The 25,858-nt window shown below is 38.6% G+C and overlaps 1 pseudogene; it reads right to left on the reverse strand.

Annotated features, from left to right (window-relative positions):
• Positions 1 to 24,880: 24,880 nt before the first annotated feature.
• Positions 24,881 to 25,251, reverse strand: LOC110209465 (ATP synthase F(0) complex subunit C2, mitochondrial pseudogene; annotated as a pseudogene).
• Between the last annotated feature and the right edge of the window lie 607 nt (positions 25,252 to 25,858).

Here is a 25,858-nt window from a genome sequence, read left to right on the forward strand (position 1 = left end):
AGGAAAGGATCTCAGTGTTTTCTAATAACACTCATGGATGAAAGCACTCCACTATAATGTATCTAACGAGTGGCTATCCAGCCTCTGAAGATTTCTAAGAAAAGGGAACACAAAACCTCTCAAGGCAGGCCATGCCACTTTTGAAGAACTCTAATTGTGAAGTTTTCCCTGACGTTACCTTTCAAGAAGATTTGAACCATAGTATTTCTTAGCTGGAGGATCTCTAGTCCAACATCTTCATTTTATGAATAAGGAAACCAAGGCGTAAAGTGGTCAAGTGACTTGTTTAAGGTCACACATCTAGTTAGTGCTAAATTACTGACTGCTTCAGGAGAAAAAGTCAACCTTTAGTTTAGGACTTCACAGTAATCTGACATATTTAGTGATTGGTTTAGGGAAAACCTAGAGTATTTTTCTAGGGAACTTTTCCCCTTTCATGCCTTCTTTGTATATACAATACCAAATATCCCATTTGATGATTTTTGCCACTGCTAAATTTGCTAGTTGCTGGGTTGTTTTATTATATTTTATTTGTCACATAGACATAGCTTTGGTAAGGAAGTTCCAGTGAAAGGGGGTTATTTTAATGGAAAAGCACTTGAGTTTTTATTGTAAGTAGATACATTCATTTTGAAACACTAGGTTCATGGAACAATCTATCCATACCAAAATACACAAAAACTTCCACTTGAATCCATTTCCCTGTGGAGATAAAGTTCAGGAAATTCCAGATTGGCCTAATTCATTTCCACAGAAGAGAATGTCCTGTGTATTCTGATAGCAATAGGCTTTTATTTGGAGAATTTCATCTCAAACCAGAAAAATACTTAAGGCATACATGAGAATTAGAGAAAGAAAGGAGGAGAAGGCAAGAATCTTACTCAGTCACTAGGGATATAAGGGTACAAGTGATGCTACGGAGCTACATGAAACATCTGTGACTGCATCGATGGAGCTAAGTCCAGGCCTAAAGTGATATGATCTTCAGATTATATCAGGAGGAAGAGTATCTCTGCTTCACCAAAAAGGGACCCTCTAGATGAGGAGCCTGTGTGATACCAGCCCATTTTCACTTTTCATACTTCAATGTAGGAACACCTGCATTCAATCACCTACAGCAGAGATGTTCCCAATGTGGAACAGGGCCAGGTATTTTTCAGGGAGACCTAAGGTCTCTGGCAGAAATGATTAATTGGTTTCTCATCTCTAATGCTGAGGTTATATGAGGCAAGGGAGGTTCTAGCATGGAATAGACAATTACAGAAAGGGGAGTTAGTGCCAGCAATAAGGAGAAAGGGGATACTATAACAGAGACAAACTGTCACAAGAAAGATTTGGCTCTCAACATCAGATTATTTTTTCTAGTCTATCACACAGACACAATGTTATGTTGAGAGATAAACTTCTATGCATAAATATGGTACAGTAAAGTAGTTTCTTAGCTTCAACTATGCTACCCCAACTGCCTGTTAATGATATTATTCAGTCATGTTTCTCATACATTGACCATACCGAACATTCCAAGAAATGGGTCAGAGATGGATGAGAAAGCTTTTATTTTTCTTTACCACTTCAAGTGCAAGAGCCTACAGATAAAATTGGCATTTGTTTCTTATTTCCATTATCTCTCTGAATTTAATGAAGGTGTGAGATTAAATTTATTATTCTGACTTCTGCGGTCATTAGAAATGAATGTGGTTTTTTTTAATATATATTTTTTGAATTTTCCTCTCTTACTTTCTTTCTTCTCTGTTTCTGACTTCATTTCAGTTTCAACTCTTCCCTTGGCTCCAGAATTTTTATATCAGGAAGTTGGAAGAGGTGAGGGAGAAAGAAAGTACTCCCCCTTTCCCAGGGTACCATTCTTTAACTTCCATCAGAGCCACTACCTCTTTAAGACAAAAATAATGAATTTGACAGATCTTCCTCACTTCACTACTCTGTGAAAGGTTGCTAAGCAACCACAGGACTTTGGAGAGAGGAAGATATAAAAGCAGGTTCCAGAAAGAAGGGAGCTATCATTAATTTTGAAGATATTAAATACATTCTGTGTTCTGTCTCCCTTTCTTTTTATCTTGCTCACCTTCTTAGATGGCCAGGACCACAGCAAGCCTTCTGTCTTGTCCCTATGGCCCACTTAGACCTGGAGAGTCACTAGCTTCCAAATCTTGTTCCCCTAATAGAAATACTGGAGCCAGTTTGATGTAGCTAAAAGGCTAAGAGTCCTGTTAAGGGATTTATTAATAGGGAATGCTTTTGGGTAAAACTTTACAAGTGCTTCTTTAATATTTTTTGAATTATGAAAAAAATGGGGAACAATTGCCTTTGGCATTATTCCAGTTCCATATTTTCTGGCCTTGTGGCTTGTTTGGGAGAATGTTCTCAACTGTAACTAGAACTTTTCCTGAAGTTTCCAACTCCCATGTCACAAGTTTGACAGTGTCCAGCTGCTTACATCAGGAGTTTATAAACTTGAGAGCCTACATAGATTTTATTCACTCACCCATTTGAAGAGTTCTCACTTTTAATTCTCCTTAAAGGCTCCAAGTTTTTCATCTGGACTGATTTTGGGAATGATTAAGTACAGAAAAGAAGACACTTACCATAAAGTGACATTGCCATTTCTATTTCTAAGTAAATCCTATGTCACTACCAGAATTCTAAAAGTGGAGCCAAATTACAGGTGGGTAGGATTGGAAAGGCCTTCAGGAGGTCATCTAAGGCTAAGTCAATCTTCTGGCTCCAGGTAAGACTGAGTATTAATTGATCAAATGAAAAGACGTTTGTTCTAGTTCAACAAATGACTATATTTAATAATCAAAATAATAGCAATAATAATAATAGAAAGTCCCATTTGCTTGATTATCAAGTCTTAAGAATAAGATATTGCCTGGATCCTAAAATTTCAGCCTAGTCATTAATATACCTTTAATGTTAATATTTTTGTTTTTTATTAAAATTATAGAATTTTATATTTATTTATTAAATGTAATCTATTTTATTTATTTTTATTGACCTTATATAAATATGTTATATATGATTAATGAATTGATATACTAATGACTAAATGAAAAAACTATTTATTAAGGGTTTAATATGGCACTGTGCTAATTTATGGAGACAAATGTTATAAACCAAGGCAGTTCTTGCCTTCCTTGAACTAACATTCTTATTTATTTTTTCATATCTGAGACAGCTGGGGCTTTAAAAATTTATTTAATTTTTAAAAAACTTTTTTTTAAATTTTTTATATAAATTTACTTATTTTTAGTTTTCAACATTCACTTCTGCAAGTTTTTGAGTTCCAAATTTTCACCCCATCTCACCCCTCCCCCACACCCCAAGATGGCATGCATTCTGAATATCCCTTCCCCTAGTCTGTCCTTCTTCTATCTCTCCCCCCTTCTCTTATCCCCTTCCCCTTCTATTTTCCTGTAGGGCAGGATAGACTTCTATACCCCATTTCCTGTATTTCTTATTTCCCAGTAGCATGTGAAAACATTTTTTTAAACATATGTTTTTAAAATGTTAAGTTTCAAATTTACTCTCTTCCTCCCTCCCCACCCACCCTCACTGAAAAGGCAAGCAACTCAATATAGGCTGTACATGTGCAGTTATGCAAAACACTTCCATAGAAGACATGTTGTGAAAAACTAACTCTATTTCCCTTAATACTCTCCTGCCCTCCCATTTATTCTATTCTTTCTTTTGACCCTGTCCTCCTCAGAAGTATTTACTTCTGATTACCCCTTTCCCAATCTGCCCTCCTCTCTATCATCCCCTGCTCTCTTGTCCCCTTCTCCCCCTATTTTCCTGTAGGGTAAGACAGATTTCCATACCCAATTGAATGTGTATATTATTCCCTCCTTAAGCCAAATCCTATGAGAATAAGATTCACTCATTCCCTCTCACCTTCCCCTGTTTCCCCTCACTGTAAGAGACTTTTCTTTTCTGTTTTTTTTGTGAGATAATTTACCCCATTCTACCTCTCCCTTTCTTCTTCTCCAGTATAATCCTCTCTCATCCCTTAATTTTATTCTCCAGATATGACCCCTTAATCTTCAACTCACCCTGTGTCCTCTATCTATCTATGTATCTATCTATTCATCTATCTATCTACGTACAATTTTTTTCCTCCAACTACCCTAATACTGACAAAGGTCTCATGAGTTATAAATATCATCTTTCCATGCAGGAATGTAAACAGTTCAATCTTAATAAGTCTCTTATGATTTCTCTTTCCTGTTTACCTCTTCATGTTCCACTTGAGTCCTGTATTTGAAAGTCAAATTTTCTATTCAGCTCTGGTCTTTTCATCAAGAATGCTTGAAAGTCCTCTATTTCACTGAATGACCATTTTTTCCCCTGAAGGATTATACTCAGTTTTGCTGGGTAGGTGATTCTTGGTTGTAATCCTATCTCCTTTGCCCTCCAAATATTATATTCCATGCCCTGTGGTCCTTTAATGTAGAAGCTGCTAAATCTTGTGTTATCCTGATTGTGTTTCCACAGTACTTGAATTGTTTCCTTCTGGCAGCTTGTAATATTTTCTCCTTGACCTGGGAACTCTGGAATTTGGCTATAATTTGGCCTAGGAGTTTTCCTTTGGGGATCTCTTTCAGGAGGAGATCTGTGGATTCTTTCAATTTCTATTTTGCCCTCTGGTTCTAATATCAGGGCAGTTTTCCTTGATAATTTCTTGAAAGATGATGTCTAGGCTCTTTTTTTGATCATGGCTTTCAGATAGTCCAATAATTTTTAAATTCTCTCTCCTGGATCTATTTTCCAGGTCAGTTGTTTTTCCAATGAGATATTTCACATTGTTTTCTAATTTTTCATTCTTTTGGATTTGTTTTACAGTGTCTTGATTTCTCATAAAGTCACTAGCTTCCAATTGCTCTATTCTAATTTTTAAGGAAGTATTTTCTTCAGTAATCTTTTGGACTTCCTTTTCCATTTGGCCTATTTTTTTTTTAGGGCATTTTTCTCCTCATTGGCTTTTTGGACCTCTTTTGCCATTTGGGTGAGGCTGTTTTTTAAGGTGTTATTTTCTTCAGTATTTTTTTGGGTCTCCTTTAGCAAGCTGTTGACTTCTTTTTCATGATTTGCATCAGTCTCATTTCTCTTCCCAGTTTTTCCTCTACTTCCCTTACTTGCTTCTCAAAATCCCTTTTGAGCTCTTCCAAGGCCTGGGACTGATTCCTATTTTTCTTGGACGCTTTGGATGTATGAGCTTTGACTTTGTTGTGTTCTTCTGGTTGTATATTTTGATCTTCTTTTTCACCAAAGTAAGATGATATAGTCTGACTCTTTTTGTGCTGCTTGCTCATGAACCTGGCCAATTACTTGAGTTTTAAACTCCTTGTTAAGGTAAGAGTCTGCTTCCAATGTGGAGAACGTACTGTCCCAAGTTTCAGGGGTTTGTGTAGTTGTTTTCAGAGATACTTGTAGGGACCTGTAAATTTTCAGTTCTTCCAAGGTGGTATGATAAGGGGCGAGGTGTTTACTCCTTTCCTGGCCTGTGACCACAAGTATTCCTTTCTGTCCTGTAACTGTGAGGAGGGGTTCCTCTCTACAGCCACTACAAGCTCTGCCATGCCAGCACTCCCCCTCACCCCAGCACCACTGCCCAGAACTATGACACAGATCCAAACACAGGAAAAGCAAGAGATCCCTGCAATCCCTCTCTGATCAACCACTGGATTCCCCCTCAGTGTATGGGCTGAAGACTTGGGAAGCAGCTGCCCCTCCCCATGGCCATGCTTTTGGGGAATGGAGCTGAGATCCCGCCTTCCTGTCTCAGCACCACAGAAACAGACTTTTCCCACTTCTAAGTTGTCTTTGGCAGTTGTGGATTGAGGAGTCTGGAAACCTCCACAGCTGCCCGAGATTCAGTCCTCTGAGGCCTGCTCCAGGTTCTCTGTGGCCTGCGCACCCATGCCGCCCTGCACTCCCAGCCTGGCGCGATGTGCCTTCCCGATCAAACATCCAGGTTGTCTTGGGCTAGAAATTTGTTTCACTCTGTCTTTTTGTGGATTCTGTTGCTTTAGAATTTGTTTAGAGCTATTTTTTATGAGTATTTGGAGGGGTTTGGCGGACAGCTCACCCTGCCATCTTGGCTCCGCCCCTTGAACTAATATTCTAATAGGGCAAATTGGCACATAAAAGGGATTTAGAAAAGTAGGCTATAGAGGGTACTTAGGCAGTAGAATAGATTTAAAATGGCTAGGGAGTGACATTGGTGGCCAAGTTTCAAGCAAAGTACAGCAAGACATCACCTATGCAAGTTCAGTTTGCCAAGGGTCAAAGCCCAAATTCTGAGAAGGGGAGTAGAAGGTGAACATGGCTTGGGTCCCCAGAGTCCCAGGGCTTGTTATCCTTAACAGAATTAAGAAGTATTGTAGAAAAAACATTGCATTTTCAACCAATACTGAATTAGCATCATGATGCTTTTGTGACTTTGGACAAGGCATTTAATCCTGCTAGGTCTTGGTGACATCATCTATTAACTGCATATAATAATTCCTGCTTTACCAACTCACAGAGGTTATTGGGAAGATGAAACTAAACAATAGGTTGAAAGCACTTTGGAAATATTTTATATCACTAGAAATCACCATTTTAAGTATTTGAGATTTGAACATGTTTGGCTAATCACTGCTGATATTATTTGCACTCCGATATGTCTGTGCCTTGATCTCAGATCACAGAATCCACCAATCTGTTCATCAATTTGCCAAAGGTCTAATGTATTAATATACATTCTGGATAATACAAGAAAGTACTCAAAGTTCCTTACTCTCAAGGGGATTACAATTCCTTGGTCCTACTCTAGCTAAATTGACGAGAACCAATGATGCATCTGAGGTTTTGGGTGTTGATATAACAACAAATACCACCAACAACATGACTTCCTCTCTATTAGCTCTGGTTATCGATTTGAAAAGCCAAATGTAGATTTGTGGATGCTTCTTCTCAGTTATGGCAAAGGCAGATGGACAGTCTTGTCCCCCTCCAAAGACTACCTATGCTTCCTTGTCATTTCTCTTTCTTTGAATTGGGACAAGAAGGAGAGAATTCCTTTCCTTCTAGTAATGCAGCAAATGACTGTTTTTTCTTTGGGGTCAGGACCCTTCACAGACATACCTTATTATCTGGCAGAGGGCCTTCACATAATTTCTGTTCCTTTCTCCATAGCCATCTGGCTTCTAGTGGAGAAGATCATTAATTTAGTGTCATTGTATGAAGTGGCAGCTGTAGCCCTAGCAAACCACCCCATAAAGTTAATTAGGCTTAATGAATCCTTTATACTCTCTCCTGCTGGGAGACATAAAAAAGAACACTGGTCAGGTTTATCTGCCCAGGTTCATCCCTCACCATGCAACTTTGACTGGTTAAAGACTTTTGGAAAATGCACTTCCAAGATTGTCTGCAAAAGCAGACTTGGTATATAATAGCTGCTTTGGGTGCAGTGTGGTTGGGTGGGCAGAGTGGGAGATCAAGAGTCAAGTGACTCAAGTTCTAATTAAAGCTGTGTTGTGAACTCACTGTGTGATTTTGAGCAAATCTTTTCTTTTTTTCTGTTCAGGTTGGACTGATATCTCATGTTCCTTCCAATTCTACTGTATTATTATTTAATTGTACTCGCAGGACTCATCCTAGTTTATCTTTTTCTCTGTTCCTTCCAATTATTCTTCCATATACTTTTTTCTGTCTGGGTCCTTATGGAAGGTCAGTCTGATGTATCTAAGGCAAGCAATCACCTTTATTGTTATTCAGTTGTTTTTCAGTCATGTCTGTCTCCTCATGACTCTGTTCAGGATTTTCTTGGCAAAAGTACTTCAGTGTTTTGCCATTTCCTCCTCCAATTCATTTTACAGATGAGGAAACTGAGGCAAACAAGGTTAAGTGACTTGCCCACAGTCACACAGCTAGTAAGTATCTGAGGCTGAAATTGAATTAATATCTTCCTGAAGCCAAGTACGTCCACTGCACCACCCAGCATTCACCTATATCATGTCATTTTGATGTGTTTGCCTCAGCCTCCCTAGTATCAGGGATTAAAGGCATGTGCCACTACTCCTGACCCTCTCCATATTTCAAGCTGCAGTTCAAATTCCACTATCCTTCTCCTTGATCTTCCTCTCCTGTAATTTCCTGTACAATATATAGAGCATAGCTCAAATTAAGTATACTCTTTTGTGCTATTCTCTAGGTATTTAATAACATTTTCAATCTGAGACAATAAGATTATTAAAAATCCTGGCCGTATCTTAATTTTCTTTTGTATTCCCATGTTCCCTAATACACTGCAGGTCATTCAATAAATATTGTTGATTAATTGAAAATACAAACTGTCCTGGAAGGTGTTAAGTACTGGGAACTAATACTTAATAATAGCTAACACTTGAATTGGAAGCCAGAAGGTAAAGATAGTGTCTCAAAAATAGACACCTTGGGGCAGCTGGGTGGCACATTGGATAGAGCACCAGCCCTGGATTCAGAAGACCTGAATTCAAATCTGGCCTCAGACCTCTAGACACTTACTAGCCATGTGACCTTGGGCTAGTTACTGCACCTCATTGTCTCACCAAAAAAAAGAAAATAAAAAAAGACACCTTCGGGAGATGAAGAGGATGGTTTTGAGGGAAAGCCCTGGAAGAAAGGAGCAAGTATTAATGAAAGAAGGAAGTTATCAGACGTAAATTTGGCTTTGGTCTTCAGCACGAAGACATTCTCCTCAGAGGAAGAATTGTCTCTAAGCTGTGATCAGAAAGCCACATTCTCTGGTGAGGTAGGAAAGACTGTGGTCAGCCTGGACAAATGCATTGACTTCCCTTCCCCCATTCTCCACTTTATTCTGAGACTTACTGCAAGCTTCTTAAAGATATAGGATGTTTTCATTTCTTTTCTTTGCCTTTGTGTCCCTAGCACAGGGCCTTGTACATTGTGATATTATAGAATTTAGCCCCAGAAGGGATCTTAAAGATAATATCACCTACTACTTTCATTTATCAGATTAAGAAACTGAGGTCCAGAAAGTTTAAGTGACATACTCAAAGTCACACAAGACATAGGTATTGACTAACAGAGATAGAATTTGAAACCTAGTTTGAATCCTAATCGATTGATTTTTCTGCCATACCACACGCCCCCCCCCATATATATTTAATGAAAGTTTGTTGAATGAATGAAAGAATGAACCAAGACTCAATCTCTCTCATTCTAGTTCCATCACCAGCCAGGGTACCTGAGACACAATGAAACTATCACTGTCCCTCTTTGTCTACCTCTTAAAGTTATTATCATTAATATTCTTGGCTATGTATAGCAAAATAACAAAAAATATGCATCCATATATCTAGTTAATGTACATAGAGTGATTTGTATACATGATCATTTTGTCTTCACATGGCATTTTAAGGTAGGAAATGCACATACTGTTATTCCCCATTTTACAAGTAAGTGATGAAAGAGAAATTCAGAAATTTTAATGTCTGTATTCTAAGTCTCCCAGTTAAGTAAAGGGCAGAATCAAAATTCTAATCCAGGTCTTCTAAGTCTCAGTCCAAAATTCTATGTACTACACCACACAGATATTAACAGTTATGAATTTCGCTTTTATGGCGATATTAGAAAAATTGTGTTCATAGTACATTTTCTACTTTGCATACAGATGGGGTCTTATCTGCTAAAATAATAATAAACATTCCTTAATGAATCCCATTTAAAACCTGTTCTGTTGGGACAGCTAGGTGGTGCAGTGGATAGAGCACCAGGCCTGGAGTCAGGAGGACCTGAGTTCAAATCTGACCTCAGACACTTGATACTTATTGGTCATGTGACCTTAGACAAGTCACTTAACTCCATTGCCTACAAAACAAAACAAAACAAAGAAACTGTTGTATTAATTAAATCAACCCTTTTCCATGATGTTGTGCTGGTTCATTGAATTATTGTTTTCTTCTCCAAGGTTATTTCCTTAAAAAAAAAAAAAACCTGCCAAATTCAGGCTCCTTGGGTGTGACACACAGGATTTATTAGGCTTAAATTTAGGCCATTCTCCTCTTCAAGTAGAAAAGATAAAACTTTATTTCTATGTGTCTACTTAAAGAATTCCACTAGATTACCTTGCTTTACTTTTTCTGAGAGGAAAATTTGTATTCTTCCTTAGTAGGTCATGATTCAGAGATGTAGAGATTTAAACTAATCCTGATTTGAAAATTTCAGCCATGACCTCAGCAAGCTTCCTGCAAATGTCTTGGCTCAATAGTTGGAAAAGATATACAAGATAAGAAACAAATTATTTAGCAAGGTCTTCTGTTTGATGGAATCAGCCTTGGCTTCATTCTGATATTCAGAAACATGTTAATAATTTCATATTATCTCTCTTCTCTTTAACTCCTCTTCTGTTTCTCCATTTTTCATTTCCTCCTTTATTTTCTTAGTCTTACTCTCTTTTTAAGAGCTCACTCTCCCCCTTTTTCTCAATTTTCCTTCCTTCATGCCTTCTCTCTCATTCTTTCCCCATCATAACCTCCTTTTCCTCATTTCTTTTCCTTTTCCTCCTTTTTTCTTCCTTCTCTTTCCCTTCCTTTCTTTCTCTCTTTTGGCTTTCCTTTGTTTCTTTTTCCCCTCCTCTCTTTCCACTTTTCTCTTCCCTCACATGTTGTCTCCATATGTAGATTCCTTTATAAATAGCACTTTTAGTCAGCCTCCTCAAGCAGTGTAAAACAAAGTTTTCTAATGACTGAAAACACCGAGAATGCTAGCCTCAGGAATTGCTAGACATGAAAAATTATTGTAAATAACCCTTTACAAAAAATCAGCAACTCTATTTTACTCAAAAGTAAATATCTTAGGAAGATTGCTTTTTTTTTCATTCTTGGTGGCTAAGGAAAACCAAGTTTTTGTAGTACAATTTAGATGAGGAATGGTCTCTTTAAACACCTGGGGCTTTGTCGAAAAGATGCCACACAAGCATTCAATTGACTCAATTCTGTGAGAAAATACTTCAAAGCAGACATTTGGCAACATGTAGATAAAGTAACTTGTTAATTAACTAACTTTTTCTAATTTATGTGGTTGTTTAGGTGTTTGTAGGCCCAGTCTCATAGCCATAAGCTATGAGTTTCTTTCTGATCCACCTGTTATATGCTAGAAAGGACATTAATATCTTTCTCCATCTTCCCTAATGTTCCAGGAATCATCAGACTGCCTTTGAGTTGGAGTGCTGCCATTTTGGAGTGAAATATTTATCCCTAACACTCTCTTTTATACACCATGAGATGCACAAAGCTGGGATCTAAGGCAAAAATGTGAATGACTAGACTTGGAGATTCCAATAAGGATAATTTCTAGCCTTTTATAGATTTCCATGCATGGCAAGCACCACATATGATAAAAACCTGAGTGTATTACAATGGAAAGAGTGTTGGATTTGAAGTCAGAGGACCTACATTCACATTTTGACATTGACACTTATTCCCCCTATGATTTGGGGCATGTTGCTTCTCCTTTCTAATCCTCAGTTTCCCCATGTATAAAATGAAGAGCTTGAACTAGATGATCTGTAAAGTCCCTTCTAGCACTTAAATCAATGACATTTATTGGGACCTAACTGAATGTAGATGACAATAAACACAGTACATGTGCAAAAGAGTGGCATAAATGGTAGGACTAAGTTTCTACATCCTGCAAGGGTGAGAGGCAGTTTGGCTTGAATAGATTAAGTAAGTGCTAGACTTGCAGTCAGGAAAAGCTGTGTTCAAATTGACTTTGATGCTTACTAGTTGTGTGATCCTGGGCAAATACTTTCTAGGCCTTGGTTTTCTCAGGTGTAAAAGAGCAGGGAGAGGGGAAATTAGTAATATCTGCAGAATATAGTTCAAAGGATTGTTGTGATACTCAGGGATAATGAGTCATGTACCCTGTAACCTTTGAAATGGAGCATAAATGTTTATTATTATGCAGTATCAGCTTCCTATGAACTAAGATTTTTCATTAACTCATTTTCTTTATTAGTATCTAATTATATAGATTCATGAAATATGTTTATCAATCCAGTCTATCCATCTAGTTCAATCATAACCTTTTACAAAGGGGGAAACTTCTGAGAACTAGCTAGGGGAACTTATTTGTCAAAGTACATGCAGTTTGTTAATGATTAGAACCCACATTTCTGACTCTCAGTCCAATCTTCTGCCACTGCACCTTTCATATTTCCATTGATAATATAGGTTGCATTTGAGAATTAAAAAAAAAAACTACATGTCATTTCCCATTTGGACGTTTCACTACTGTGGAGAGAATTCTCTGCTCTCTACCTAAATTAATGAATGTATAGTCAAGCAGCATTGAAAAGGTATGTCATATCTCCAGCCAGCTTGGTAGAAGTGATTCTTAAATTTTTGCCATGCAGAGTTATACCTTATAAATTGCCAAACATTACACATCAGGGATTTTTTAATTGTTTAATTGATTGCCTAGTCTTAGGAAAGTGATAGGGGAAAATGTTTATAATGCAGATTAAATTTAAAATGTCTTAAGAGTATTTTTTTCTTTTCCTTTTTTTTTTAAATTTTCCTCAGAGAGACAGTTGTTAAACATTTACCAGCACACCCTGCCAGAATTCTGTGCTATATGCTCTAGGGGATTTAAAATCTTAGGCCTCATACTTGTAGACCTTTCAGAACAGCATGAAAGACTAAATGTAATCCTTGAGGAAAAAAACAAGCTAGACTAAACTGCCTATGGCTAGGACCAAAGGAAGTCTTAATAGAGAATGAGAAGAGTTAAGTGCACTGGAAGCAGCATTTTCCCTGTGGCTGAAAAATGTCTATGAGGGCAGATTGAGTCTCTGCATCCCTTCCAGTTAAATCATTCTTAGGTGGTGGTGGGCAAGAAGGATGGGAGCTGTCACTGGAGTGAGAAGGGAACAATGCATCAGCAGCCTCTACTCCGATAAGCTACATTTTAAGCCAAGATACCAACTCTTCACAAGCTATCTCAGGGCCTGCCAACAGCTCTGCATCACCCAGACCTGATATCATAGCTGCATTGGAGTGTTTATGCCCTTGACCTCTAAAGAACATAAATCAGGCAAACACCTCTTTTAGTCAGGTGTCACAACTATTATAGGCTTGATGTTGATAAAGCATGGAAAAGAGGTCCTGAAAGAAAGGTTACAGGAGCTGGTGGTGCTTAACCTACAGGATATAAAACCAAGGGCCGATGAAGCTACCTACCACCTTGAGTATTTGTACAAGTAAAGGTTGTGTGAAAGGGGTGCTGAGTCCTTGTCCATTCTCACAGAGAACCAGTTAGGAGCAAATAAGACCAACTTAAACCAGGAAAGATTTGAGTAGGAGATGAGAAAATACTTGTTAGCTATATGGGGTATAACCCACTTCGCAGAAATACTGAAATCCCCGTCCTTAGTGTTTTTTCAAGAAGAGAACAGGAAACTTACCAGTAGATAGTGACAGTATGGTATAGCAAGTAATCCAACCAAGCCGTGAATTCTGTCTCAAACCCTTACTAACTATGTTGTTTCAGGCCAGTCAATTCATTTGTCTGGGATTGGGTTTCCTCATCTGGACATCATGGACTAGATGATTTCTGAGTCCCCTTTCCACTCTTACAATCTATTGCTATGCTTTTCTTATGGATGACTGAGACATTCCCTTACCTAGAAGCATGAGGAAGGACAGAATGACCTCTTGAGAGTCCTAGAACACTCTATTTCTTACATTTATGGGGTCTATGTTCCCTCTATCCATGAACACATGGATAGCATGTTTGGCACTGTGCATTAGAACAAAAGAAATGATCCATACAAAACATGTAATTCTATCCCAAAGCTCTTTTTACCTACAATACTGCACAATTACTAATTATTTTCTCTACTACATCTCATCTATGAAAATACAAGTTCACAAGCATTAGCAATCCGCAATCTGCAGGCCAAGAGGAGGGAGGGAAGGAAGGAAGGAAGGAAGGGAGAGGGAGGAAGAAAGGAAGGCAGGGAGGCAAGAAAGAAGAAGGAAGGTAAGTAGGGAGGGAGGGAGAGAGAGGGAGAAAGGGAGGAAGGAAATAAGGAAGAAAGAAAGGAAGGAAATGAGGAAGAAGCAAAGGAAGGAGGGAAAAAGGGAGGGGAGCGAGGGGAAAAGAAGGAAGAAATGAAGGAAGGAGGGGGAAGGAAAGGAGGAAGGGAAAGAGCAAGGGAGGGAAGGAGGTAGGGAAGAAAGGAAGGAGAGAACGAGGGAGGGAGGGGAAAAAAGTTAATTAGATTTTTATTGGTAGACCTTAACTTGAATCTTTGCTCTGCCACTTAATAGCTGTATTACCTTTGACAAGTCACCTAACCTTTGGAACCTGGTTTTCTCATCTTTAAAAATGGAGATAACAAGGGTAACTAGGTGGCACAGTGGATAGAGCTCCAGCTTTGGAGTTGAGAGAGACTCGGTTCAAATCTGGCCTCAGACACTTGACATTCACTATCTCTGTGACCCTGGGAAAGTCACTTAGCCCTGATTGCTTCACCAAAAAAGCAAAAAAAAAAAAGTTAAAAAAATAGGCATAATAATATTCCAGTGGCCTACCTCACAGTGTTGATATATGACTCATGTGAATTATTAATATATGTTAACTGTTTTGTATACATTCAAGTATTATGTTTCAATGTCTGCTATTGTAGAAGGAAAGAAAAAGAGAAACTTTAAAATTTCATTAAGTCTTAAAGGTAGATGGACAGAACAATCCAGGATGGCCTTGGAGCATTTAGAGGACTCTAAAAAGGCATCTCAAACCAAAGTACAAAATTTGGTGCCAAGACAAGATGAGTTGGGGAAAATACTAAGGCTGTAGATATTCAAAACCATGGTAGCATGGAGTGATGGAGGAACCTGGAAAAGGCAAAGAACAGGTGCTAGCTGAGCTAGGATAAACCTGAAATAGTGTATTTTTAATTACCCAGGCAAGTCCCCATATAGAAAATAATCTGAAAACACAAGTTGTACTGTGTATGAAATATTTTAAGCATATGGAGTTCTCAATGAATTAATGCCAGGCCCTATCCTCAGTTTATTGATATGAATTTTAAAAAAAAGTTTAAAAGTGTGATAGTTTTGTCCCTGAAATGACACTCTTTTCCCAAGTGCTTTTGCAAATTTGTGCTAACCAAATCTCAATGACCATCCCTGACTAGATGGCTGGAAATAGGTCTAATCATTTTTTTGGGAAAAAATCCAGGATATAGCACCTTCTTACATAGTTATGTTGTAAAAAGTGGATTCTCAAACTTGGAGTAAGTATGCAATCATTTGGATTCTTGATTAAATGTTTTTGATCACCATGTATTAGACACAGTTACCTATCAGGAGAGCCATGCAGAAAGGCTTCCCCTTTCCCTCTCAAATAATGAGGAGGGAATTACAGGGTTGTTCTTTCTTATACCATTTTTTCTTTGTTTACTAAATAAAGCTCCTGCTACTCAGACAGCTTTCTCTGTCTGTTAAAGTTTTGGATTAAAGTTTTTTGAGATAAGGTTCCAAAATGGGGCTATAATATACTTAATGTCTTACTCTACCCCATAATTCTACATAATATCAAGAACAGGTCACTGGCCTCATGTAATTTATCCAAAGAAATATGCAAACCTCCTAAATGTTAACTGTAGTGGGGAGAAGGGTATGCAGAATGTCACCCTTGTCTTAGCCCTACTGAAGACTAGTTCTCTAGCCATGAATTAGTGAATGAATGAACAAGCATTTATAAAGTGCCTACTATGTGAAAAGCAATGTGCTAAGTTATGGGAATACAAATAGAAAAGGAAGACAGTCTCAGCTCTTAGGGAGCTCAGTTTCTAATAGGAAGATCCAAAACATATAGGAAGGCTTAGATCCGAGACATAGAAAAATTCATTGATAATCACAGTACAACAGCAAAGCAGATGGTAATGCATCTTCCTTGGTGTCATTTTCACTAATAAAATCATGTCAGCTACTAATGATGAACTATTTCACAGTGCCCAGGTCTTTGGTGTTGAGAAGTGTCTTCAGTAGGTATGGATGCTGAGGATACGGTGGGTCAAGCACCTGCAGAAGCAATTACTAGATAGCAAACAAAAGTGGTTTCCCTGGGTGATGGAATGAGATCTGGGCCAGGAGCAGAGTCAGTGATATGAGAGTAGCGCTATTCCTGAAATTCTTTGGTACAGGACCAGAGGCTGTCACCCAGGTGGTCTTAAGGGAGGTGTTGGCTCAGTTGGTGGCAGTGGTTTAACCTACACATGCTGCCTTTTGTCTCAGAGTACCTTGTTGCTTCAGCTGACTTGTCATGCCTACTGTGTTGGTAGCAATTGGTATAGGTGGTACATTCTGGTAAGAAGGGTTAGGATACGGTAAATTTGATGCAAATGTCTTTATTTTTTTATTTTTTATTTTTTTGCTTTTAGGCAATTGGGGTTAAGTGACTTGCCCAGGCTCACACAGCTAGTAAGTGTTAAGTGTTTGGTCTGAGGCTGAATTTGAACTCAGGTCCTCCTGACTTCAGGACTGGTGCTTTATCCACTGCGCCACCTAGCTGTCCCCCTTTAAAATATATACAACAAAATAACCAAAATACTTGGGGATTCGGAAGGATTGGTCAGTTGAATTTTCTAATTAACGTTTTTGCTAACCCAACAAAAGGTCTGAGTTTAGTTTTAACTATCATTTAAAAATCTTTCTAAGTAGTAAGTGGAAGAAATAGGATTTGATTCCAGGATATGGCACTTTGAATCTAATATTCTTTCAACTGGAACCTGATCCCTCTTAGAGGCAGTTAGATAGTCTAATGGATAGAGCACTTGGCCTGGAGTCAACTAAGCTCAAGTCCCACTCCAGATACTTACTGTGTGATCCTGGTCAAGGCATTTAACACTTTCATTTCCTCAACATAATCATATCTACCTCACAGGGTTGTTGTGAGGATCAAATGAGAAACTTATCAAGTGCTTAGCACAGCACCTGACATATAGCAGGTACTTAATAAATGCTTGCTCCCATCCCCCTTGTACCAGTTGACAAGGTACAGAGAAGTTTAGATATGTGACAGTGAAAGGAACAGTCCTGCTAATGATACCAAAGATCAATAGATACAGTGAGGTACACCATTAATGCTGTTGCTGGTAATATGTCATTATGTCATTAGTCTTGAATTTCTCTCCAAAACAAAGTGCTATATGTATTCCATATTGAATTGGACAGCCTTGAATGATGAGGGAGTCAGCATGGTACCACAGAAAAGGGGCTAGATTTGGGATCAGAGAATCTAGGCTCAAATCCTGGTTTTTCCACTCACTACCTGTGTAATCTTGGACAAATCACTTTCCATCTTGGCACTTCAGTTTCCATATCTATATGGTGAGGGGGTCGAACTAGAACTAGAGAGTCCCTTACAGCTTGAAATCTATGACATACTTTGATGTCTCCTTATTAACTCCAACCCTATCCTGGGCTCTTGTCTCTCTCCTGATTTGGTCTCTTCTTATTACGATATTCTGATCTTTCTGTAGAGAGATTGCCTAAAGAACAGTCTCCTGCATGTGATTTTTAGCTCCCATAGCTTTGGAAAGCAGAACTCCCAGTACTTTAGATCAGTTCTATTTGACTCTATTTTATCTTCACTGTGTGACTTGGGGGTTCAGTTATTGTTTTACCTTACTTATTGTATTGTCATCACATCTGCATCAAGAGAGCACATTATCAGGGAGGTTTGAAGCAGTGGGTGAGAGGTGCTTGCTTTTTAGAAATCCCCAAATAAGTAAATATTACCAGTGCCCCTCTGTTAACACAGTGCTGCTAGGTACTAGCTTGGATCATTCCTCTGAAAATCTGGAACTATGGGAAATTTTATGTTTAAGTATTTGTCCAGAAGATGGGGAAATCCCCTCTGTCTCTCTCTCTCTCTCTCCTCTCTCTCTCTCTCTCTCTCTCTCTCTCTCTCTCTCTCTCTCTCTCTCTCTCTTCCCTCCTCCTTCTCTCCCCTTGTCTCCCTCTGTCTCCCTCTCCCTTTCTCCAGTCTGTCTCTTTCTCCCTTTCTCTTCCCACTGTCACCCTAGGCTTGCATTCTGTCCAGATCATCCCTCTAGTTACTCTTAAATATTCCAGCCAGGAATGTGTTGGTCATGCTGGCTGCTTGCCAAATGCCTTGTAATTTGAATTATTTTAATACCTGTAAAGATGGATGTTTGTTTAATGTGACTTTCTGTCCCACTCAGGGAAACAGTTTTAGCTTTGTGTAGATATTTGTCTTTTTAAGTTCATATAATTATTCATTTATTCAACAAATATTTACAGAGAGTAAAGACTATGCAAAATCCTGAAAAGGATTCTATTGGGAATAAGGAAGAAAAAAAAAAAGAAGTCATAGTCCCTGCCCTCAAGGAGTTTACAGGCAAGTTAGGGAAACAAATATTCACAAATACAAAAAAATGTGAAAAGTCCCTAAGGGACAAAAGGAGAAAATGATAAGAGGGATTAGAGGATGAAGAAGTCATTTCCAGAAGTGTGGACCAGAGAAGGTTTCATGGAGGAGATAGCTCTTAAGCTGAGCCTCAAATGATGGATACGATTTCAGTAGGGCAGAGATCATAGCAAAGACATTCCAAGTTTAGATAGCAACATGAACAAAGGCACAGAATGGGGGAAATAGAAGAAATATTCAGTTAGTGGAAGTGGTTTAGTCTGCCTGGGGGGTATGGTCTGTGAGACTCCTTCTGTAAGATAAGGTGAGAAAGGAATCTGCACTTGATTTGAGGGTTTTGAATGACAGATGAAGACATTTAGACTCATTTTATAGGCAATGGAGAACAACTGAAGTTTTTTGGGGTTGGGGGAAGGTAATGATCTCAGAATTCTGCGTTAGAAAAAGTGCTTTGACTTCACTGAGAAGGAAAATTTGGTTGTAGGTGTTGGGGGAAGGGTGTCTGAAGGCAGAGAGTACTAGAACAGGTGTGATGACAGAGAATAGTTGTTATAGGACTTTAGAAATGAAATTTAAGAACAGACACAAGGAATGAACCCTGTTGGTTTCTATCTATATCTGAGATATAGCTGTGAGTGTATTTAGGCACAAAGAGTAATATGGTATATTTCTCCAACTGGCCTACATTGACAGTAGTCAGGGCTCCTTGTGGCAGAGAATTCAGGAGCAAAGTCCACTGAGGTTCTTAGGAAATGGAGAGGGGAAGGGAACAAGTATTTATTAGATACGTACTAAGTGCCAAGCACTGTGCTAAGTACTATACAAATACTCTCATTTGATTCTGAAACAACCCTGGGAGGTAGGTGCTATTATTATCCCCATTTTACTGTTGAGGAAACTGAGGCAGAGAGGGATAAAGGGACTTCCCCAGGGTCACACAGCTAAGAAATGTCTGAGGCCAGATTTAAACTCTAGTTTTCCGTATTCTGGGTACAGAGCTCTATCCACTGGATTCCCTAGCTATCCTTAGGAAGCATACAGAATTATAATCATTTGGGAATCTTCCTTTTAGATTTTTCCTAAATACGTATTAAAATGTTGACATCACTTGGGTAAAAAATCTAAGGCATATTTGATGTGTATTTTTCCATAGCACCTGTGGGAGGGGGAGGGGGGTCTTCTGCTCATAAGACCACAATGCTTCATGGTTCAGACACTACCCAATAAAAAAGAGGCAAGAATAGTTGTGGGCCTAATTCCACCTCCCCTGCTGACAGACTTCTGCATTGGGCACAAAGGAACAAAGTGGGGGTGGGGCATGAACTAAGGAGGTTACTAGCATAATATAAAGGAAAAGATATATTAATGAGTTGTTGTGAAAGTACAGCAGAATGGACTTTATTTGATGATTGTTTATATGTAGTCAGTGAAAGAGAAGGAGAAGCCAAAGAAAACATTGAGGATGTGTCCATGGGTACTGGGGAGGGTGACAGTACCACTTGAGAGCTCTCAGGAAATGAAGAAGTGAAACAAGACTGGGACAAGAGATGATAAGTTTGTCTCTGAGTTTGCTGAGCTGTAAATGCCCCTGGGATATCCATCCCTATTGTGTAACTGGAAGTGGATATTGAAGCTAAGGAAAGAAACCAAGCCTTAAGATACAAATTTGAATGTCTTCTACAGTCAGTCATTCAGTTAACAAGAGAAAATTGTCTCAAATATTAATTAATTGAAGTCAATCCTTATTCTGCTGCTTCTCAGAATGCCCGTTTACCAGGAAGAAATGGGCTACTGGAGAACCAGTATGGCCTCTGTGTCTTCCTATGACTAAAGTGATATTGTCAATCAATCACAGACTATTAGAACTGGCCATTAGTATGTGTTTGTACATGGGCATACGTGAATGTGTGACATGTTTGTGTAATATATATATATCAGTCAATGAATGGTTATGTACGTATGCATGTATGTATGTAGATAGATAGATAGATAGATAGATGCACAAAGATACACAAGCATAAAAACACACATATATATGTACAATGAACAGCTGTGTGTATATATATGTATGTAGATATATATATATATATATCTACATACATATATATACATACTTATACAAACAAATATAGACATTTCCAAATACATGTATTCACATGAACATATACATATCTATCTCTGTATTACTGCTAAGAGTCATATGACTGATATATCATGAGCAGCATGGCCATCTGAGCTATGATAAAAATGTTCATTTCCTACCTGCCTAGTAGGGACTTATTTGAACCTAGTTTAAGCAATTTTTTAAAAACATAACTTAATGGACTTCCTTGTCCTCTCCCCTGGTTCATTCATAAATAATTTGCAGGCTGTTTCAGGTCTGTGTTTGGGGAGTAAACTGAAATATGTTTACCAAAATGATTAATATCCACTCCTACTCTGTGATATATATAAAATATTTATTTCTTTTAAAGACCATGTTTGCTTGGAAGAGGAGGTATATAAAAAATGAGGCTACAAGTTCCCTTTTCTGAAATCTGAGGATAGGAAGCTTAGATCAGATGGTCCCATGAGTTTTCCTCAAAACCTGAAATAAAATTCCCTTGAGTCTTACAATTGTTAATATTTTAAGGAATCTTGTGTTCAGGTTTTAGCTGATTTAAAAATATTGGGAATATGAGAATACTATGAAGTGAGAAGAGGAATCTTTCTCCACAATGTGACTCTTGAAAAGAGGAAAAAATGGGGGGATCCTTAAATGTGAAGTATTGCTTATCACTAGTGGGGCTCTTAATCATTATTCCCCATGCTCTTTTTGGTACTGTTCTGCATTTTGAGGCTATTCATTTAGTTCTGCCTGGACACCTCTTTGGAAATCCCCAAGTCCCTGGCTTTTATCACTTACCACATTATATTTTATATTACAATTATTTTTGTTTGGTCTTATCCCCTCCCCCCCCACTGCCCTATACTGAGAGTTCCTTGAGATCAGGAGTGTATCCATCATCTCTGTTATGCTGCTTAGCAGCCAGTAAAGGACCTTCCACACAGAAGGTGCTTAATAAGCATCTGTGTTTAGTATTTTTTTTTAAACCAAATGCAGTGTGGTGTAATTTAAAGAGATATTAGACTGTGATTCAAAGGACCTGGATTCAAATCCTACTTCTGTAAGTTAGGGAAAGTTATTTAGACTCTTTTAAAAACTCAGCTTTCTCATCCGTAAAATGAAGACGCAAACTCAGTGGCCTAAAATTATTATCCTCTAAATGGCTGAGCAATTTAATGAAGTTATTAATTATACCAAATGTCCCTAGTCCTCTCTGAAGATAGCTTTTTATCAGTGACCATTTCATTCTTCTAGCTTCATCGGGGAGATAGCCTCTCTTAGGAGTCATTCTCTTGCCTCCTATGGATTCTGATTGGGTCCAACCAAAGACAATTTCAGTCTTCTTAGCAATAGATCAAACCTAAATTTTAATGCTTGGTATTCATGTTCCTACATACTATGGCCCTACTCTACCTAGCTAATTTATACCTTCTATGAAGCTCTGGTAGATCTTTCACTACAGTCGAGTCACTATCCCCACTCCTCAGTGCTGTACTCATTCCCATTTTCATTCCTTTAGTCAGATTGTTCATCTTACCTAGAATGAGCCCTTTTTCTTTCACCCTAATTTATTACCAGTCCTTCAGAGGTTAGCTCACGTCCCACCAGTTTCACAAAGCCTGATAAACTAGACTCATCTTGCCTCTCAATTTCTATATGAATTTTAATCTACCCCCACATAACTTAACAATCAAATTCAATAAACATTCATTAAGCTCTGACTCTACCAGGCACTGTGCTAAGCACTGCTGCCCTCAAGGAACTTACAATCTAATGGAGGATGGAGGAAACAACATGCAAACAAATATATTCAAAACAAGTTATATACAGGATAGAGAGGAAATAATTAAAAGAGGGAAATCCTGGAATTAAGGAGGGGTTAGGGAAGGCTTCACATAGAAGGTAGGGTTTTAGATAGAACTTAAAGGAAGCCGGGGAAGTCAAAAGTCAGTGTAGGAGAGAGTGCATTCTAGGCATGGGGGACAACCAGAGAAAATGCTCGGAGACCATGGAGTGGCTTGTTCATAGAATGGGCAGAAGACCAGTGTCACTGGATTGAAGAGCAGGTATAGGGAGTAAGGTGTAAGAAGACTGGAAAGGTAGGAGGAGGTTAAGTTATGAAGGGCTTTGAACACTAAGCAAAGCATTTTGTAGTTACTCCTGGAGGTAATAGGAAGCCACTACTTTAATGGGTAGAGTTTGATGACATAATCAGACCTGTTCTTTAGGAAAACCACATTAGTAGCTGAATGGAGAATAGAATGGAGAAGGAAGAGATTTAAGGCAGCAGACTCACCAGCAGGTTATTGCAGTAAGCAAAGCAATTCTATTCTCTGTCATATTTACTAATGCTCTGTCATGTACTCATCAGGGATCACATCTTCCCTTTCTTTGTGTTCCTCAGATAGAGTTGAACAGACAGTAAGTGCTAAATAAAGACCCTTCACTTGCTTGATCATAGCTGAGTGTTTCCATTAGAACTCAAAGTGGGCCATTTTATTAAATTAATCAGTTAGTCCCTTGGTCCTTGAAAAGATGGGATTAAAAAAATAGGCCTGGCGTGGAGATGGGAAATTACCTTAAAATGAAGGTCAAGAGGCTATGGGGAAAAACAAAATAAAACAAAACAAAATACCCATTTCAAAAGTAGGCCTAATTCTGAACCCTTTGACCAAGAGCACTCTTATGAAATTAGTTGAAGTGCTTACTTAAACAACCTTTAATTTCCGAGTCTGTTGTCATGGTATCATTCTAGTGGTTGTAGCGGTATTAATAACTGACACTGTAAAGTTTAAAAAAATAAAACAAAACAAGTTTCACGTATTCTGTCACTTGAGCTTTCTAACAAACTTGTGAAGTTGGTATGATTTTCTTCATTTTGTGAATATAAAAACAGGCCCAGAGAGGTTGTGACTTGGCCATGGTAACATTGTTGTTTCCCAATGGGAAAAGGCTGGACTTCAACATTGATCTTCCTGATACCAGGCACAGCATTTGAGCTACTTTACCATACTGCCTGAGAGGTGTAGACAGAGATTTCAAATGTCTTCAGACTTTAGCCTAACAAGGTATGCACCCTTCAAAACTATAGAAATTCATAAAATTGCCAGCTACTGGAATTTCTCATTTTCTAGTGAAAATCATTGCTGGCTTTTTCTGACAGGTGAAAACTGACACCCATAATTATTTCCTCTTAGATACTGAATAGAGAAGCCCAGAAATATTGTTAAGGTTGTCCAGGGGAAAAAAAGAAAAGAAAAAAAAAAGACAGGCAAACAGTCAAAGCTTCCTGCATACTGTTAATAATAATATATTTATATTTTAATGTAATTATTAGTCAGCTAGTTAATATTTATGACAACACAATAACTGTGTTTACCAGTAGCTATTCATAGTTCTGTTGTGGACACCAAAGACTTCATTAGTTCCCACAAGCTATTATTTATACAATTTGATTTATAGTATATACCATAGGCTATTTTCCAGCAATAATTTTGTGTTGTGTTATGCAGTATGACCCTGGGCAAGTCATTTAAATTCCTTGGGCATCAGTTTCTTCATCCTTAGAAGGTGGGGGAGAAATGGATTAAAAGAGGCCTCTGAGGTACCTTCTAGTTCTATACTTCTGTGCGTTATTCTGTATTTTGAAGCAGAAAAGGAAATAGGTAAGATTAGAATGACTGTGCCTAGCATTCAAGACCAATCACAATTTGATAGCAGACTCTCTTCATGGACTTAACTCAAACTATACTCCTTCCCATCCCCTATACACTAAAATATATTATTTGCTGTTTAAAGAACCCTCTTGAATATTCCCAACTCTATTCCTTCTCTCACACCATTTCTTCTGCCTGAAATGTTCTTCTATCAGTTGTATTTGTCAAATGCCTCAAGGTAGAAATATATTCTCTCTCTTCAGAACTTTCTTTGTTGCATAGACCTCTTTTTTTTTTACATTTTCATATTTGATTCAAGTATCCTGTAACTCTGTACCTGCCTTACTTCTACTACTAAGTATTAAGCCCCTTGAGGCCAGGAACTTTCTCTTTCTCTCTCTCTCTCTCTCTCTCTCTCTCAGTTTATTAATACAGTATTTATTTGTCTTGCTTCTGTCAAATCTTGAACCTTGGCTTTCTCTAGGGTTGCCTGGTAAGATGGAGGGGGAGGTATACACAGGCTGGAAGATACATGGAAAGACCAGAAGGATGAGGAGGAACATTCAGAAACATTGGTGGATAGACATGGGTCCATCACATGGTGAAAAAGATGAGGAAGGCCACCATTAGGCAAAAGAGTGCAATGGCTTCAGACAGGGCAAAGCCCAGGATGGCTTAGGAAAAGAGCTGCTGCTTCAGGGAGGGGTTCCTGGCATAACTAATGATAAGACTTCCAAAACCAGTCCCAATCCCAGCTCCAGAGCCTGCTACCTCCACAGCGGCAGTGCCAGCCCCGTCAAGCTTGGCTGCTATGGCAATGTCCCTTGAGACAGTGCTAGTTTGGAACCCACATCTGGGGACAAATGAGGTCAAGGGATCTGATGCTGCCAAAATGGTGAGGTTCTCATCTGTCCCAATCTCTGGCTGTTTTAGTACCAATGCAGATAATGGTCTCCTCAGCAGCTGAAAGCTGCTCCTCACAAGGGCAGGGGTAAAGAGGAACTTAGCACAGGCGTACATTCTCGGGGGAGAGGGGCAAAGCTGTAGAGTTGCCTGCAGAGTAGAGGAGACAGAGAGGGGGAGCTTCCTCCCTTCTTTAAAAGTTGAATTGATGGGATTTTTGGTTCCTTTGTTTTTACATTATATCCATTTTCATGTAACCACCAAACCATGAGAGGACTCATAACAAAGTGTAGCAGTGAATCCCCTGGACCTCTACGGCTTGGTTGCCAGATGTGTTACAGTTCATCACTTTTCCAGGCTTCCCTGAGAGACTTAAGGAAGCATCTAGTCTTTGTTGCTGGCTCAAGCTCCTACCAATTGTGTTCACAGGATTCTTGGAGATCCCCATACTATTCTTCCATTTAAACATTTAATAACTAGATTAGCTTTTACAAGGGAATATTTATCTCAGTAGAGAGCAAGAACAAGCAAACAACCCCCCTGCCCCTGCCCCCAGCACCTGGAGGACATAATCCCTTCTTCCACCATCTTAATCTCTAGATAAGGGAGGGGATTCCTTCAATAGTTTAACTCACTACCTACACAACATGGTCCCATCAAGTTCCTTGTGTCCTGGCACCCCAATTTTTCAAAGCTCCTCTTCTTGGCTAGCAATAATAGCTAG

This window comes from Phascolarctos cinereus, unplaced genomic scaffold (genome assembly GCF_003287225.1).
Source record: "Phascolarctos cinereus isolate Bilbo 61053 unplaced genomic scaffold, phaCin_HiC Scaffold_3;HRSCAF=262, whole genome shotgun sequence".
Taxonomy (NCBI): domain Eukaryota; kingdom Metazoa; phylum Chordata; class Mammalia; order Diprotodontia; family Phascolarctidae; genus Phascolarctos; species Phascolarctos cinereus.